Source organism: Uloborus diversus, chromosome 6, assembly GCF_026930045.1.
Source record: "Uloborus diversus isolate 005 chromosome 6, Udiv.v.3.1, whole genome shotgun sequence".
Taxonomy (NCBI): Eukaryota; Metazoa; Arthropoda; class Arachnida; order Araneae; family Uloboridae; genus Uloborus; species Uloborus diversus.
Window position 1 is genome coordinate 117,246,879 of NC_072736.1, and position 15,622 is coordinate 117,262,500.

Genomic DNA, 15,622 nt, shown 5'->3' on the forward strand with positions numbered 1-15,622 from the left:
AGGTTTGTTAAAAATAGATCAATAATCTTATAATAAAATACCTATTCCGAAAGGCCTATTTCATTGTAAGTCGTAGCTGTACGAATACTTTTGGGAGCGACTGTAAGTATCGTCTTCGATACTGGCTACTAAATATTGGTTTCGTGAATGGATGAATCACTGGAGTGGGTAGGCTCCCACGCCGTACTAGTCGAATCATCGCTTTGTTACTGTATACAAATAACCACTCCGTATTTTCCACTCTAAATGTGAAAGTTAATTTAACATAATAGTATCTAAGCGTGCTGTTTCAGCTTAAGCTAGAAAAGTTTCTTAAAATTAAAGAAAAAGTGAAGATATATAGGAGAACATTGATATCAAACGGATGAGTTTCACAGCACCAACCATTATCATGTTCCGTTTTTTAGTTAGGGACTCTAGTTATAGCAAGTATTACTTATTTATCTACTGTAGAGTAGTGGAATAGTGTTGCATTTCGTTATTACTATTATTGCGTATTGTACATACAGCATTTGCACTTTCTCTCACTCTCCCATTGATCAGTGATTTTGTGCATCATAACAGTCGTAAAAAATTGAATAACGTAGGTTTTTATTAAATGTAATATAATGTCAGTTATTTATGTGGAAAACGTTGACATATATACTTAAGAAATGTTTTAAAGCAATGTGAAGAGTGTTTACAAGTGTCTAAAATAATTGTTTGTGCTTATCAAAAAGTCGTAAACATACCCTTTAAACGCGAAATTTCGACTTACGCGAGGGGTCTGGGAACGTATCCCTCGCGTAAGTCGGGACTCGACTGTATTTAATAACTAGCCTAATAAATAAAAAAAAAAAAAAAACATGTAAAATTACCCTCCCAAACAATGACGACAGACAGTGGCGTATATATTTTTATTTTGGAGTGGAGGGCATATAACCAAGAAAAATGATTAGCTGACCCCCCCCCCCCCACTTTTTTCTGTAATTTCAAATTTTTGAGGGGAGAGCAACAGTGGCCTGATCTTCTCCTTGTTTTCGAGGTGAGGCAAGAACTTCATACTGTCATTCAGTGATGCAACCAGAAAATAGTGTTAGGAGGGCACTCTTAAAAAATTTTCGCTTCTGGCGGGTAGGGGTGGACGGGGGGTTCTCCCCTGAAAATTTTTTGAATTGTAGTCCTAAGAACGCAGTTTTAGATGGTCTTTGGTAATGCTACAGGGAGGGAAAATTCGGGAAGCTTTCTGCGGAAATTTTTAGAAATTGAAATCTAAAAAACGCCATTTAAAGCTATATTTGTTGACGTTAGTGTAATGAAGGGAATGGGACTTTTAGAAGTTACTATCGAATGATTTTTTTTTAAAAATAAGGGCGAAATCCATCACCCCTCCTCCCAACTTTCCGAAATTAAAGTTCTAAAAACGCAGTTTCAGGACTAACCTAATTGATGTTACGGGCAGGGCGGTTCTGGGACTCTCCCCAAAAAAAACGAAGTTTTAAAGAGATATTCAGTGATACTAGGTGGAGGGCTAGCCAACATTTAACCTGAAATTCGGTTTTTAAAACCTCGATGTCAAAAAATTGTCAAGGGACGTCTCCAAACTCTACTCTTTCATCTAACGTGATCGTTAGGAATTCTCCAAAGATTGCCTCACTATGTCTCTAAGTTTTCAACTTCAAAACATTTCCGAGGGATATTCCTAACGTGGGATATTCTTCTCTCCAATGGTAGCCTCACGTTGCGATTTTAAAACTTCAACATCGATAAATTTCCAGGGAAGCTGCCTCGAACCTTTTATCCCTTTTCCTACGATCACCACTGATAGTTTAAAATTAAGCTTTATGACAGTTCCACGAAACAGCTCTCCTCCACTTCCCTTAAAATTGACGTCAGTTTCGAAAAACATTCTTGAAGCTGTCATCTCCTTTTTCTACTGTCGAACTGTCGTTATCAAAATAGCCTAAAATTACATTTTACACTTTTGAAAAAATTCCGGAGGATCATTCGATCCTTTAACGTTGTCAAAGTTAGCTTAAATTTGATTTCAATTTTGAAATAATCCCCCCCCCCCTGCCAGTCGGAATTTCTATTCTATTTCCCTTAATTTGTTCTTTGCCTAAATTTGCTATTTTGGGGATCACTTTTCAAAATCCTTCCGGCAGTGGAATTTGAACCCCTCTCCCTTCTCGAACTTCTTCTGACTAAAACTGAGTTTTAAGGCTTCAATTTATAAAATTTTCCGGGGAGGTCGCCCGACTTCCCACATCTGTCCTTATTGCTGACGTCACCAAAGACAGTCTAGAGTTACATTTTTAAGTTTCAGCATTTGGTACATAACTTTTCTGTCAAAGCACTAAAATGCGCATCTAGAATTTCTCAAGTGTTAAACTTGTCTAACTTTCTTTTAAATTAGCTCTCATTCTGTTTTGGTGTCTCAAATTGAATGCAATTATTCATAAAGGGCCTCGCGAAGATTCTCCAATCGCCCCGCATTCGTTAAGGCCGGCTCTGGGGGGGGGGTGAAAGAAAGAAAGGAGAACTTAATTTGCTACGCAATAAGCTGCACATCTGTTTAAAAATAATAATAATAATAAAGATTTTCTTTTGAAAGAAGTGAAATTTTTCCCCAACATTATTTGCTTTCCTTTTTGTTGTAATAACTTCGCTTTCCCAAGACAAGTTCTTTTTTTGAGTAAGGGGTACGGATCTCCTGATGTCTTTTAAACACCATTGCCAAACAACAACCATTTAGCAACCATTGCTAACACAGGGTTCCCAAACTTCAATGATTCGCGGTACCCTTTGAAAAATTAGAATTTTCTCACAGCATCCTAGTCTGGTTTTATACATCTATTGTTGTTACCATGGTCACTTCGCGGTACCTCTCACTTCTTCATGCGGCACCCAGTTCGGAAATCTTTGATCTAACGCATTATTACAAATATTATTATCACTACTGCTTTTTTTTTTTTTTTTTTGTAGCTAAAAGTTTGGAAATTATTAGTGAGCAACTAAAACCAAAAATAACTACCTTTAATTTAAAAAAAAATCTAGATTTTGGAGGGGGGCCCCCCAGCCCCTCCCTTACATACGCCCTTGACGACAGATATTAAAATATTTTTAAGAAATTAAATTGAGAAAGATGGATTTAAAAAGCGTAACCATGGAAACACAAAATAAAATAAGTTTAAGGAATTAAAATGCGAAAGAAAATGGTTAACAATTTGAATGGAAATGAGATTTTTTTGAACTTGATTTAAAAAGGCCTGTAACTTTTTTTCCTTTCGAGATAGTAGCTTAGTTTTTCGATCATAGGTCGAGATGGATCTGGAATAAAAAATGTTGCCCTCTCCAATGGTGTCAAAAAGAAAACTGTGGGACAATTCCTTCATTTTTTATTGATGTTTTAATGAAAAACGTAGTAAGTCCCTAAATTTCAGCTAAGCTTAAAAAAATTCGAGCAAAAAACGCAAATAACTCCCGCCGTAATTAAGTTAGAGCATTGAAACAAATTGCGTAGAACGCGGAAAATTCCAACCTGTCTAACGTATGTAATATTATTATGTGCAAGTAATTTTTCACGCCCATATTTGGGAATTTATGTGAAAATTGGGCCTAAATTGGAATAAAAAAAAAATACTAATCGAATTTTTTCGAGCCGGTCTTTCGAACCAATAGAAAAAAAAAAATGGCCAAAGAGTTATAGAATTACATAACAAGTTTCAATTAAAAAAAAAAACCGAAAGGTAAAGAAACATGATAGCTTCCTAGGGCGCACCCGTACAAAAGTAAGGAAAATATGTTTCAAATAGAGGAAAAGATTCAAAATCTTGTCTAGAAAAGTCACACCAGTAACTCTAATGAGTTTTAAACAAGAAGTTCCGTCTAGAACTAAACGAGCCTACTTTCCCGTATAAGCATACTACTTTCTAGTACCTAATGAATATTCTCAAAAATAGCTAAAATCGCAAATCGTTTCAAACATATTTTTTAATATTTTAAGCTGATTTCTAGGAATAAAATATTCCTCACTCATCTAAAAAATTAGATGCGTAAAAAAAAATAAATAAATAAACGAACAAATAAAATAGCAGCACCTTTTAAACAAAGCAGCTAATACACTTTTTTAAATTAAAAAAATTCTTTAACAGCATTTAAAAGGAAAAAATAGAAATTAAAATTAATAAGCTCATTGAAATAAATACATATAAAAAAAATCGTTTCTTTTTCCCCTGTTGCCCAAAATAATTTTTAAATTAATTCATGCACTTACCAAAATAAATAAAAACAATAAAATGTCAACTTAAAGAAATAATTTTCATTGTCAAAAAAAAAAATAGTCTGCGCATATCTTTATGTAGAAACATAAATGACTTCGAGTTTATCCGCCGAAAACTGAATACCTAAATTAAAACTTTAGCGTGAAAATAAAAACAAGTCATTATAAACAATAATTATTTCACAGTTAAAATTTATAGCTGCGGAGTCGGAGTCGGAGTTAATCTCATTTTGGGATAAAGGAGTCGGAGTCGAATATCCAAGAATCGGAGTCAGTCATTTGTCCTCCGTGTATAAATTTTTACCAAAGCTACGAAGTCAGAGTAGGAGTCGGGGAGTCAGAGTCCGATTAATTATCGGGCACAATTCTCGGAGTCGTAGTCTGGATTCTGGTGTCAAGAGCTATTTCCAACAAAATTTGTTTGAAGTAAATCCGCCTTCAAATACGAAATCTACATTGACCTTCAGTTTCCCCGTAGGCGCTAATGTTAACGGATTTGAACTGTTCAAAATTGAACAGAAAATTGTTCAAATCAAAAAGATATTTTATACACAAGTTTTTCATCAAAAGCTTTTTCCTACAAAGTTTGTTTGAAGCAAATTCGCCTCACAGTTCGGAATTGCCTTGAATTTCTCCGCAGGCACTAATGTTAAGTTTTTTTGAACTGTTTAAAGTTGAACAAAAAATAGTTCTAACGAGGGGCGTAGCTAAGGGGGGGAGATTTTGGGGACAAACCCCTCCCCCCCCCCGAAACGTTAGTCTCAAAAAAAAAAAAAAAAGAGAAAAAGAAGAGAAAAGAGAAAGAAAAAAAAGAAGAAAAAAAATCAAAACGACTTTTTTTTTCTGAGTAACAGAGGTCAAAAATTCACTTCGCCCCCCCCCCCCCCAAATTCCATTGAAAATCTGCTCAATGAGTGACCCTCAAGTATAAACACGCCTCCCTCTGCTGCGACAATTTTTGATAATTGAGTGAAATTTGACACTTCGCTTTAGAAATGAGATTGATTTGTTAAATCCACGTATATGCAGCCTTTCTTTGTCATAGATTCTGCAAATTGTTAAATATGTTTAATTTTATGAGCCGCGCAGTGGGAATATTGCATACAGTCGAATCTGTATATTTCGAATTTCACATTAAAGAAAGAAATCGAGATAAAGAGGTTTTGAGATACGTGGCTTTAAAAAACTTTTTATAGAAATTTGAAATATGATGGTGAAAATTTGAAATCGATACTGAAGACAATATGGGCTCTTGATTAAAATTCCTCTTTATTAGTTTTGTTAGGTATTTATTCTATTACTACATTATTAAGTGCTTTATTGCGAGTTTAAGGAATCATTTTGACAGTAAAAGAAACTTTAAGCATATCTTTTTCAAGAAAAAGTCATATTCCTTTTTGGTCCCTGATTTTTTTTTTTTTTTTTTGATTCATTATTTATCCTCTTGAGGTTAGCAATTGCTGCAAATCTAACTTGGCCAGTAATCTACGATTTTCCTTTTTTCATCACTTGAAAAAAAACTTATACTTTTTTTTCACTCCAATCATTTCGGTTTTCTAAGGAACCATAATTTTAAGAAAGAGAGCAACCAAAGAACAGTACTAATCCAGATAACAGAGCGAAATGGCTTTTAACTTGAATGACCATGAACTTGGAAATGTTCATTTTACATGTCAAACCTGTGAATTTCACCCCTTTACTCCTCTTCCAAGAAAGTGCGCGAAACGACTGTCCTTTGGTTAATCTTCCTGGAAAGCCTATTCGTGGAACACATTTCTCCCTTTTTTCCACTGCCTCCTCGGCTCTTGAAGACAATTCCTCTGTTTCTGAGTTGAAGAAAATGTTTTTGTTTGCTGCTTTAAAGATCATTGGGCTTCGAATCCGAAAATGATAGCATAACCGGAATTCGAGACGATAAAGGTTTTTGTTGGTCTGGCCTTGTGTGTCATAGGTCATAGTCAAAACGACCTTTGCTAACCAGAGTATTCCTTGCAATCACATTGATTTTCCAGCCAATATTTACTGCGTATTCTTTTGGAAAGGTACAGTCTGTTTAAAATAGTACATTCTAAGTGAAAGTTGATGCATAATGAAGCGAGCAAAACCGATAACAAGCTTTTTTTAAACCCAAAGAAAAAAATTAAAATGACGAAAAGGATTGCTCTAAAAGTTAACATCGTCTGAAGAAAACGAAGTACAGACTGCAAAGCAGCATTAGTCCCATCGGATCCTTCTGAAGGTAATTTTATTTTAATTCAAAAGAAAAACTTCATAGCATTACATGAATAAAATGTTTAAAAACGAAATGAATCTAGATTATTTCTATTAGCTTGGTTCGCATTAAAAAGTAGAAAATAAAAAAGATTTCTGTTTATAATACTCGAAAATTGCTGTTGCTCTCTCAAATAGATATTTATGTAAATTCTAAAGCAGCTAATAAAATTAAAAATAAAGACTTGAGAGGAGAACAGATGATATGTATTTGAGCGAATAATTTTCTACCGCCTATATTTCTTCGCTAACGTTTTTTTATTCAAGTTTTATTAATTGCTTTAGAATTAGCATAAATGTAACATAAAAAGCAACACATAACTATAACGATATGAAAAGCAATTACATTTTTTGCGGGTCATAATTCAAGAAGTCTTTTTTTATTTTATTTCATACTTTTAGTGCAAACCAAGTTAGTAAAAAAAGTCTTTATAGTCTGACCACCGATGAGATTGAAAGTCAAACATCCAGTTTACAGGCGGAAATGAAAGTATCTATTAGCTTTCAGGGATGGCAACTTTTGTAGATGTGTGTTAGCCTCTAAATTAAACAGTCACACTGAAATGAACAGAACACGCTCATTAGATAATTGACTTCCCCTGATTTGGATAGACTGGTTTTGACAAGATCGTTGCTAGAAAATTTCACTTTAAATTAAATGGAGGGTAAAGAAAAAAAAAGTGGAATTTTCTATAACATTAAAAAAAAAAAAATCTTTGCTTTTGTTTTGTTTGACACGAGTATCAGAATTGGGGCACCCTATTCCAAAGTATGCAAGATTCACCTCCCTCTTATTTTTTTTAATACTAAAAAAAATTACACACACACACACACATATATATTAGGGTGCATCATGCGCCCCATCAATTTTTTTTTCATTTACAAATACTTTGTCCCTAAGCTATTTTTATTCTACATACAAAATTAATAATTTGTATGAAATTTTTCCCACTTTGAACAAAATCTATGTGTGCCACCTGACGACTGAAAGTTACAAAAACTCATAAAAATAACAAATTAAGTAATTTTTTACATTTATTTAATTACTGAAAGAATTATTTAATTTATTGAAACAAATTCACAGTATATTTCATAATATTACTTTGTTAAACATTAAAGTTCAGTTTGAAAGTTAGTTTTTAATCAATTTTCCTCCTTTTGCGAAGATTTGGGAGTTATTTTCGATCATGCTCAACTACGTGTATGTAATACATTCTGGTAATGATTTTCTGTTTTGGATGATATTAAAAAGTCATTGGTCAGCTTTATTCCTCGCTCAGCACAATCGTTTACTACGTTTATTCCTTTCAAATTAGTTTTTGAAGTCTGATATGAAATACAATTTGGCCACTGTTTAACATCTTCCACCATGAATTCTGAATCTAACTTCAAAATAAAAAATAAAAACCAGGAATCAATGCCAACAAAATCAGACAGTGTTGATGATAAATGAATTCCTGTTGGAAACTTTGGTTTTCCAAATCCTATACCAAATCTGTGTTTTGGATTAGAAAGATTAGCTGGTCTAATGACTAACATACTGTCAGCAAGAGCACGTCAGTCTGCTTCAGGCACTTTATTACTCCATAGTGCTAGAGGTAGTTTCTTCTGTCAGATACCAAAGGTGAATTTTAAAAGCATTAATTGCACTTCAGAAATTTCTGAATTAATAATACCGTATTTTATAAGTAAATGAAAGAATTGCAAGTCATTCCATGGTGCATCAAAGACAGAAGTGCACGTTATCCACCATGAACTATATACCAAAGTGACGAAATTAACAAAGTTTCAAAATTTTAAAACTTGTTGATGTGTAGTTATTTTCCCAGTTGGTAGTTCTTGGATTTGATGTTGAAATAAGCAAATTTTGATCGCATAAATTAATTTTACCATCCATCGTGTTTTGCGTAAAGCTCCTGGGCGTTTAAAGTTTGCTGCAGTTATCTCATTTGGATCGTTTACTAAGAAGAAAAGACAAAGTTGAACAAATTCTAAGTAATCACCTCTGCAAAACACAACATTTGATTTAGCTAATTTGATAACATTGTTTTTGCACTCGTCAATTAATCTTTTTGAGGACTCACTGAATGAACTGTCATCAAATTTGGAAAAATTTATAGGTATATCAGCGGTATATCTTTCTTCCACAAACTGCAGTAATGTATAATGTTTGCGAAATCTTTTAAACACAGATATGTCTGGTGACTTCGATGCTTCAATTTTTAAATTGTCAACCACGTGGGACAATATAATTTCTCCAATGTGGTGACGGTAAGCTGACCACAGGAGAGTTTTACCCAAACGCTCTTGAATAGCTAACACATGCTGCAGTTATACGTCCTGTATTAGAAGCAGTTGTGTCAAACGTCATATTAATTATTGAGTTAGAACAGTTCCATTAATTTAGCCAATTAATTGTTAAATTAGCAATGATACATATCTCCTTTTTTTGTCTGTTCCTGGTGGATATGCTGGTACACTAAGAAGCTTAACTTCATATGAATTACCCACTATAACTGCAAAACTTTCTTCTGCAATATTTTGATTTGTTAAAGTTGGTAAGAGTTTAGAATCCCAGTGCAAAGTTGCAAAATCATAACCATTTCTGGTATGAGCATTATAAATCTGATTTCTCCGATCTGTTTCATCACTTGTATCACTTACATCACTATTTTCATCTCTTTCAATTTCATCAATAATAGCTGAATTAAAACTTGTATTGAAGTTGCTTGTTTCCTTTGCTATTTTTGCGTAAAATGCTGCTTTTGATATTTCACGCATTTCCGACTCTTAATTTTTTGCTGTAATATTTTATCATGTGGGCCAAAGGTTGCTAGACGATCACGTTTCATAGATTGAAGAAAAGCTAAATTTTCTGGATTTTTTATAAGGCATTCTACATTTTTAGGACATAATGAAAATGTTTTAGCTAATTCTTCTTCCATTTTCTTTACTTTAGTAATGAAATTTGTTGTATTTCTTTTTTGAAGAGAAATTGCTTTTAATTTTGTGTTGTCTTCATGAAGTTTTAGTATTTTCTCACAGGATTTACATTCAGTAATCATTGGAATGTTTGATTTTGCATAGAAATAAGATATTTTTGACAAGACAAGTTTTGAAGACTCCCATTTGGTAAGATTCTGATTGGCACCTTTCTCAATATGATACATCAAGCAGCGAAGCACTTGCAAGCTAATGGGTAAACATGAACCCTTAAATTCCGAGTCCTCTTGAGTTATTCAACTTCCAAGTCCAAATAACCATTGAAGATTGTCTTTTTTCGACTTTTATCTTTTGTATAAACAAACAAGGCTTTGTTAGTGGAGAAAATGTCACTGATTCAACAGCAGCTGATTCACTCAAGTTTATTAAAAGTTTTCAAAATATGTTACTTTCAAAAATTCATGCACCTTATGAGTTAAAATAGAATGTACAGTAAAACCTCTCTAATGCGGACACTAACGGGACAAATTTTTTTTGTCCGCAAGTAGAGGGGTGTCCGCAGGACAGGGGTTTACTAATGTTATTTGCTTTGGAACCGGGGAATTGAAACTTGTCCACATAAGAAGGTTGACCGCCTTTGAGGGGTGTCCGTTAAGAGGGGTTTTACTGTATTAACAGATTTAAGTAATTTAAAACACATATGCATAGAATAACAAGAAGAAAACTGAAAGAACTAGTATTAGTAGTTGTATGACAGAAGAAAATGGTAGAAAGTTGAGAACAAGTAGTGAACCTGAACAGTTACAGTTACAAAAGATGTTATGGAAAGTCACTAAAAAAATGGTAACAGTTAAAGTTAACACAGGGTGCAATGTAAATTAAATAATTTAAAAAATATTTACCAGTATTACACTTTGAGTCACTTTGATTGTTATAATTGTTCATTTAGCTTAAAAAGAAACTTCTTGCTTGAGGTGGGGTGGGATACCTAAATTAATTTTGATTTTCATAAAAATTCACAGGAATACTATCTAGTGGTATGAGAACATTTTTAAATTAGGGACAAAACAATTTTAGACTAGTCGGGCAAATGATGCACCCTAATATATTGTTACAAATCCTGTAATTAGTAATTATTGTAGTAACGTAACCTGTAAATAGTTCCCCGTAATGAATATACAACCCCTTAACATATGGCTAAAGTATACAACCCCCTATTCTTTTTTTCTTATTTCATTCACTGATTTTATCAACGAAAGTGTAGTGGTAGAACGTTGTAGCTTTTTCTGGAATGTTTGAGAGATTTCTTTTCGGTATATATAAGCCGTTAGCGATGGATAAACAGTTTAGTTTCGATTGAGGATTTCGAACTGAGAGCATTTTTGCTCTGTTTATAGCGAGGCATTTCGCTGTGTTGTTTTCGTATTTGGAAGTAAATACGTGTGTAAACGTTGAGTTTACGGTGTTGTGTGATAATTGCTTTATTGCTGATGAATAATTTAGCAGTTGTTGACGATCTTTCCTGTACATAGTGTAAATAAATTTCCTGTGCTTTTATCAAGAACTGTGTCTTCATTTCAAGAAAGTGGAAGTCGCACCGAATCCGTTACAATATATATATACACATACATACATACATACATACACATACATATATATAAATGAAGTAACCCCCCCGAAAGTCGGGTCTAGCTACGCCTCTGGTTCTAACCAAAAAGTGAAATATGGGAATGAGGTGTCCTCGCCGAGATCTTTCGAACAAAAAAAAAGTTTGTTCGAATCGGACTATTCATTCAAAAGTTATTAGAGGGGGACAGACAGACGAATCGACAGACAGACAGACCGACAGACATTTTTCCCATCTCAATACCTTACTTTCCAATTTTTAATTTTTCGATATTTATTTGTTTTATTTATTTTTGACTTTTTTTATTTTTTGCGATATTTTTAATATGCATTAAGCCTTCTTTCATGCTTTCTTCTTCTTTTTGTGACTTTTACTGGGAAAGTAGGCTAAAAATAAGTTATAAAAAATTAACGTAAAATGAAATAAGTTATCAAGAGATTCAGGATTCCTGACATTTAAATAAAGTAAAAAAAAAGTTATCTTTTAGGTATCACTAAAAATACCACCTGTATTCAAAATGTTAAACGTTTAACCCTACCTCAATCTAAAATATTGTAACGGATTCGGTGCGACTTTCAATTTTCTTGAAAGGACGAAACAGTTCTTGATTAAAAACACAGGAAATTTATTTACACTATGTACAGGAAAGATCGTCAACAACTGCTAAATTAATCATCAGCAATTAAGCAAATATCACACAACACCGTAAACTCAACGGTTACACACGTATTTACTTCCAAATACGAAAAACAACACAGCGAAATGCCTCGCAATGAACAGAGCTAATACACTCTCAGTACAAATTCTCAATCGAAACTCAACTTTTTATCATGCGTAACGGCTTTTTATACACACCGAAAGAGTCTTCTCAACTATTCCAGAAAATGCTACACCGTTCTACACTTTCTTATTTCTTTTCATTCACAAATTTTATCAATGAAAAATAGGGGCCCGTATACTTTAGCCGAATGTATAGGGGCTGTATATTCATTACGGGAAATTATTTACAGGTTACGTTATTACAATAATTACTATTTACAGAATTTGTAACAATATAAAAGTTTTAAATTATCTTAGTCAGTAAGTTCAAAATGTTAACAGATTGTTTTAAGGTTGCATAATTTTGTACTTTAAGCAATTAAAAACATTAGAGTGAAAATTGAAAATTTCGTCGTGAAAAACTAAAACAGCTAAAATGTTTTTTGAAAAGAAAATCTGGAGGTAGGATCTCCTACCTTTTTCTCTTTTAATAAATAAAATGATTTAGGGAAGTAGCTTAGGAGGGAGGGACGGAGGAATCGCAGAACCTAACGAAGATCGTCTGAAACTTCGTTTTTTCGCATTCAATTTCAGAAAGTTGTCGAGAGAGAGAGCTTTTGAACCTTGTTTACCACAAATGACCTACAATGGCACTTTTAAGACTTCAATTTTCAAAAAATTTTCGAGCGAAATCACTTCGTATCACCTTCTCCTAACATCACCAATAGTCGTTTAACGTTTAAAACTATATGTTTAGAATTACAATTCAAAAAACGCTTGGGGAAACACTCCGATCCTCCTTTCTTAAATCTTATGGTGTAGCAAAGATTGTTTCGGAAGAGGCACAGTTTCTTAGGTTCTTACCTCAAGGAGATTATGACATTAATTTTCATTGCACTGCTAAATTGGTTTCATTATAGATAATGCTAATTATTTATATCTGCTAATTATTAATTAATAGTTGTTTAAAACACCAATACACTCCTATTTGTTTAAGTCTGGGTATTTTAAAAAGTGATAATCTCAAAATTTATGTATGAATTATATTTTTAACTAGAGGACAGAAATACTGACATGTTTTCTCCTTCAGTATTTCTGAATGTGGTGTTTGGGAGCTGACCCTGCTAAGAACATTGTAAAAAGACGATAATTTTTAATATTTTTGATTTGAACAATCATCTCTCAAAAATATAGCTTAAAAAAAGTAGTAGAAAATCCATTGGTGGGAGATCACATCATCACTACCAACAAGAAGGCCTCATCAGTGGTTACCTTAAATGAGCGATGACGTACTAGAAAACGTCCTAGTCAAATCCTTATTTGGCAGTTTAGCGCTCTCAGCACTCGCCAACGCGAGCGCCAATCTTAAGTTTCAAATTCTTTGCCATTTTTTTTTTTTTTTTCATTAATGCTACTTACTGTGCAGCAGAGTTTACATTGGATTTAGTAAAACTCATTTTTATAGTTAAATTAAAAATGCAAATAAAAGGATTTTAGTAATATTACGCTGTAATGTGAAGAATAGAAAAGAAATGAAAATCTTTGAACTTTAATAATCTATAATGGATATAAGTTACAACATAAAAACAGATAAGAAAGTTTGTTTTCTTTCTCAAGCCATGAATGGCTCGTTCTTTCTCGCAAATTGCATTTTTGCAATGAAAGAAATATTTACATAACTCTAACAATTTTGATATTTTTTTACATTTTGCATAAAAGATATTGAGATCACTAAATTTCTTGTCATCATTTCAATAATTTTAATAGAATGCAGCTACTAACTTACGAAAATTTGTAAGAATAAAGCTAAAAACTTTTTTTAATTGATTGTGAAGGATGAAACTTACGTCGCCAAGGAAAGTACTAAACAAAAAGAAAATATTTCACTCACAACTGACAGTTTTTTAAATATTGCTTTCTGTTTCGCAAAACATTCATTACTTTGTGTTGCAAATAGTGCATAGTGACGCATTGAAATTTGGTACGTAGACTTCTAGTGGGGTCTACTAGTGCACATCCCCTTTTGGTTGCATTCGGGTGTTTCTAAAGGGGTCTTTTGCCCCTTTTTGGAGGTAAATCATTGTTAATTTTGATGTAAACTCAAGTGGTGTTATAAGTTGACGAACACTTGGCGATATATCGCCAGTCTTTTGGTTGCCAAGTTTTGTTGCCAACTTGGTGACAAATTTGGCGATTTTTTTTTTTTTTTTTTTTTTTTTTTTTTGAGCAATCACGATTGCTTATTGCTTTCATTTGACTGTTTTTGGCGTCCTCTATCATTTTATTTTCCCACCGCCACCCTTCGCACCATCACCGTCGACCGGCTCCTCACGATGCTGCTCCCATAGCGAAAGCCGTCTCCAGGTTGCATCCATGTCCTACACACACGCGCATACATACACAAATACACATACACACGCACATAAACACCTACACACACATACACACACGCATACATACAGACACCTACACATACACACACACAAAAACATACAAACACACATTCACACAACTACCTACACATTCATACCTGCACACAGACACAAACACATACACCTACACACACATACACACACGCATACATACAGACACCTACACATACACACACACACACAACTACCCACACATTCATGCCTGCACACATACACAAACACATATGCCAACACACACATATACCCCCCCCCCCCACACACACACATTTGTAACATATTGTCAGGGCCGCGCCAAGCCTGATCGGCGCCGTCGTGCAAATTTCTTTTGAGCGCCTTTATGCTCTGGCGTTCGAGGAAAATATAGTTCACACCTGGTGGGAGATTTTGTAGACAAATATAAAACGAAAAAAATGCGTTTGGCATTTAGTTTACAAAAAAAAAAAAAAAAAGTGTGAATATTTAAATTTCGCATTATGGTGTACGTTTTTACTTCATGTCTCGAAATTATTTTGAGTTCAGCAGCTCCTCAGATATGCTAATGCGTTTTGGAAGAAGAAAATATATTAATATCTAAGTTAAAGTCACTTTGAATATCTATCTAATCTCTAAGTGATGAATAATTAATGAAACTTTTATGCCTGTCAACAGGAGCAGTGACGCAACTAAAAAATAGGTTTAAAGGGCACAAATTGAAAAAAAAAAAAAAAAAATTGTTTTAATAAGAGGGGTCAGGGGGTTCTCCCCGAAAATTTTTTGAAATATGTAGTTTGAAAAACGCAATTTTAGACGGTCTTTGGTGGTGTTATGGGGAAAATGGGTACAAGGCGAACTGCGGAAATTTATAGAATTTGGAAGTTTTAAAACATGATTGTATAGTTCATATCTATAGACGTTAGAATAAGGAATGGAACTCTAAGATTCTACCCGATCGTTTTTTTCTTTGAAAAATAGATAGAAATCAATTCCCCTTTTCTCCCCACCAATTTTTCGAAATAGAACAAAAACGCAATTAAAGACACTTTGAAGATTTTTACAAGAAGGGAATTCTGGAGCTCCACCCCCCCCCCCTGAATTTTTTTTCAAAATTCAAGTCCTAAAAACGTAAGCAGTATTCTATGATATTAGGAGAAGTGGTTCAGAGTCTATACTAACTTAGGTTTTTCAAAAGACTTATGAAAAATTTAAGTTTTTAAGATATTTAAGAAAAGAGGTTCGGAGGCCTTTGACCGAATATTTTCTGAAAATGAAGTCTTAAAAACGTGATTGTAAGACCATATTTGGTGACATTAGGGCCGGCATCCTTTCGAAATTGAAGCTCTAAAAACGCAA